A 4,319-nucleotide genomic window follows, 5' to 3' on the forward strand; every position below is an offset into this window, starting at 1 on the left:
TCGCACGCAAACACAACATCAACATCATCTCCTACGCCGACGACACCCAGCTCATACTTTCCCTCACCAAGGACCCTACCATCGCCAAAACCAACCTGCAGGACGGAATGAAAGACGTCGCAGAATGGATGAAACTCAGCCGTCTGAAACTGAACTCGGAAAAAACGGAAGTCCTCATCCTCGGAAACACCCCGTCCGCCTGGGACAACTCTTGGTGGCCCAGAGCCCTGGGCACCACACCAACCCCCTCAGACCACGCACGCAACCTCCGATTCATCCTGGTCCACTTCTCACCATGACCAAACAAGTCAACGCCGTATCGTCTTCCTGCTTCCTCACTCTCCGCATGCTCCGAAAGATCTCCCGCTTGATCCCCGCCGACACCAGAAAAACTGTGACCCATGCCCTCGTCACAAGCCGCCTGGACTACGGAAACACCCCTATACGCAGGAACCACCACAAAACTCCAGAAACGTCTTCAGCGACTACAAAGCGCCTACACTCACCTCATCCTCAACATACCCCGCAACAGCCACATCTCCGCCCACCTGAGACACCTGCACTGGCTACCCGTCAACAAAAGGATCACCTTCAGGCTCCTCACCCACGAACACAAAGCCCTCCACAACAAGGGACCCGAATACCTCAACCGTCGCCTCAGTTTCTACACGCCCACCGTCAACTTCACTCCGCCAACCTTGCACTCGCCACCGTCCCTCGCATCCGCCGCACAACGGCAGGTGGGAAATCCTTCTCCTACCTGGCGGCCAAGACATGGAACTCCCTCCCTGCCAACCTCAGGACCACCTCACATTCCGGAGGCAGCTCAAGACCTGGCTCTTCGAGCAGCAGTAACCCCCTCCCCTAGCGCCTTGAGACCCTCACGGGTGAGTAGCGCGCTTTAGAAATATTATTGATTGATTGATTGACAAACTGTACTGCATCTAACTGCAAGGTAATTTATTGATTCCTGTAGACAAAGATAGGGGTGATCTCTACAAGAGTAAATGGCGCTTTGTGCTCACAAATATCCCTTACTTATTCTATATTCAAAACGGTGCCTCTAACTGGGGCTTCACCCCCAAATAGACCCCATACGATAACCAAAATAGCTATCCAAAATTAGACAGTTCGTAGTATCACACGTTTATATCATGAAAAATAGTTCCTTAACAATAACACAATTGAATGTAAAGTCCATGATGAATCTGTTCCATATGTTGAAGAAATGTTTATTTTGAATACATTTTTGCATTTCAACTGGTAATCCACGTCTCCAATCTTCAAAATATGTTCCCAAATTCACTTGTTCGTCCCAAATTCACTTGTTCATCAACACGTGTTTCGTCTGGGGAATACCCCTTGACTTCCTCAGGACCTCCTATAATAACATGCCCATAATCAACAAATCATATGAAAAATCATATTATATGGTTACAATCACATCTTTTTTAGTGAATATCAAAAATGTGCATGCTTTAAAGTGGAAACCGTACCCCAATGAAATTCTAAATTTGTAGCACACTGTATTAACTGTTTCCTACTTTTATTAGTCACTTAGATGTGTGAGACACACAAAATTAATATTGTGCATTTTATCCTCTCATTTGTGTAGTGAACTCTCTCCACTCTGACTATAGACAGTGTAAACAAGTGCAGGATGCCAAAAGTTCCAAAGTTCTAAAGAAACGTGCTCAAAGACATACTAAAGACCTATTGAAAACATGCTGCCAAAACCCGTGCAAAACCATCATGCTAACACACGTTCAAATGGATATAATGCCCATAGTGAATCACACTAGCTTTAAACCTTCTATTTTATTACTCTTGTTCCTATTCCTTCTCCAAATACCAAAATTTATATCGATTTACCTATAAGAAATCCCTTGGTTAATAACTCCCTACGCTACATCTCTAGAATTATAACTAAATATAAATCAAAATTCCCCACACCGCTCACCTGACCATATGTTCTTGACTTATTACATTCACAATCGGATGCCTTGTTCGACAAACGGCCGGTGTATCCTATAATTGGTATCGTGTATAAAAGTCAATTCGATTAGCTACCCCGAACAAATAAGTCTTCGTTAAAGAAAGAAAAGGGCATTACTTCCTTCAATGTCTCACCTATTTATTTTATTGATTTTGACTGCCGCGAGTACGTTGGGTGCCACTTCAAAGGGGGGAAGAGTTTCTGCCTCACCGTTTTTAAAGCTGTAGTCTTGGTCATAGTAATAGAAGAAGGACTGTTGTGCACAAACTATCGGCTTCGCTTGAAAGCAACATAAAAGACGGACTTGTACGTATCAACCTCCTGTTTTTACGAAACAATTGCCGTTTTCCCAGATCTGCAAGTATTAATTAACCTCATTAAGTTGGTGTATCTTGTTTATGGGATATGTACACGATACCTATGTGATGCTAGATAATAACTGATATAATATATATTATCACAAAATTGAGTACTGCCCATATCATAGCACTTTCCTCTAGTGCCGATCCTGTTCCTATTCCAACATATTCCAATCATAATCAAATGGCAGCGTATGCTTAAATTCTCCCATACAGTTAGTACAGTCTATAAGTAGAAAAAACAAATACTACCAAGGGAGCAATCATACTACGTTAATCAGTTGATCACAAAATCTTTCAATATTAGTTCCATTCATTTATCACCCAAAAAATACTCCATCTCATAATCTGAATTCAGACCTCGTTCTACTGCTCCTAATCTTATAATACATGTAGATTCCTTTCTTCTTAAAGCCAACTCTCTATTACCACCTCGTGGATTTAATTCACAATGGTCAAAACCCCAAAACTTGAATTCCTTATGCATACCTTGTGTGTCACATACCTTCATATGAGAGGCTATGGGATACCGTTCATCTTCCTGCCTTATTGCTCTCCAATGTTCAGAGATTCTTACCTTCAATGGATGAATAGTACTGCCCATATATATTTTTTCACACTTGCAAATAAGCATATAAACCACATACTTGGTGTTACAATCTATACATGATTTTATGTCATATTTTCTATTACCAATGCCATGAAAGTCTTGTTTTGCCTGCCAAGCCCACCTACACATTGCACAGCTACCACATTTGTAAAAGCCCAAGTTATGTGACTTGAGCCAACTTGATTTACTTATATCCGACAAGTAACTGGGACTAAGAATATTATTGAGTGTGTTACCCCTCCTATATAAAACCTCTGGTTTGTTGCCAATATATTTCCTCAATATTCGATCTTGAGTAAGCATAGTCCAATGCTTTTTCATAATGCCCAATAGTTTTTGAGAATTTTCATTATAATCCAAAATAATCCTCACCCTCTGATTATCATTCCTCTTATTCTTTTTCTCCCTTAGTCCAACGGGCAGCAGTGTCTGTGAACGGGATATTTTCAAAACTTTACGCTGAGATTTACATATAATATCCTCTGAGTAGCCCCTGACAGTAAATCTATGTCTTATATCCTCAATGGTCTTACGAAAGTCACTGTTATAATAACAATGAGGTAAACATCAAATTTACACATAAATATAGCACAACTTGCATAGATTTTTTGGATGTTGAACTGTTTGTAGAAAATAACAGAATAGAGAGCAGGTTATACCGGAAACCAACATCGTGTAATACTCTGTTGCATGCTACAAGTGCGCATCCTAAACATCAGATAGAGGCTATACCATTAGGGGAAATGGTCAGAGCGAGATGCAATTGTAGTAGAAACAGTGACTTTCGTAAGACCATTGAGGATATAGATCATAATGGTTATGATAGATTCTTTAACTAAGATGGCTCATTTTTCAGCCCTACAGAAGTTACCTACCACCAAGGAAATGAGTCAATTCTTTCTAGAAGATATTTTCTGATTACATGGCCTCCCACAAGTAACCATTTCTGATCGAGAACCTCAATATGTTTTGGAGAACTTATTGCAAATTTTTACATATAGAGGTGGCCATATCATCCGGTTTTCATCCCCAGACCAACGGTCAAACAGAACGTTTAAATCAAGGACTACAACAATTTCTATGTTGTTTCTGTAATGCAACTCAAAGTAATTGGTCCTCATATCTACCATTAGCTGAGTTTTCATATAACAATGCAGTCCATAGTACAACAAAGTCCACACCCTTTTTTTGTACTTATGGTTTTCATCTTACTGCTTTTACTACCATCACTCATTAAGACACTCCTGTTCCAGCAGTTACCTCATTTGTCCGAAATGTCCGTCAAGTTCGAGACCTGCTGCGTACCAATCTCTTGGTTAGAAAACGTTACATGAAGAAGGTAGCTGATACTCGG

At 40.8% G+C, this 4,319-nt stretch overlaps 1 long non-coding RNA gene across 1 annotated transcript; it reads right to left on the reverse strand.

Annotated features, from left to right (window-relative positions):
- Nucleotides 1-1,211: 1,211 nt before the first annotated feature.
- On the reverse strand, nucleotides 1,212-2,222 carry LOC138299749 (uncharacterized). The gene is made up of 3 exons (XR_011204831.1): nucleotides 2,131-2,222; nucleotides 1,961-2,028; nucleotides 1,212-1,381 (listed from the first exon to the last, which is right to left on the reverse strand). It is a non-coding gene; the product is annotated as an uncharacterized lncRNA (long non-coding RNA).
- Between the last annotated feature and the right edge of the window lie 2,097 nt (nucleotides 2,223-4,319).

The sequence above is a fragment of the Pleurodeles waltl genome, chromosome 6 (assembly GCF_031143425.1).
Source record: "Pleurodeles waltl isolate 20211129_DDA chromosome 6, aPleWal1.hap1.20221129, whole genome shotgun sequence".
Taxonomy (NCBI): domain Eukaryota; kingdom Metazoa; phylum Chordata; class Amphibia; order Caudata; family Salamandridae; genus Pleurodeles; species Pleurodeles waltl.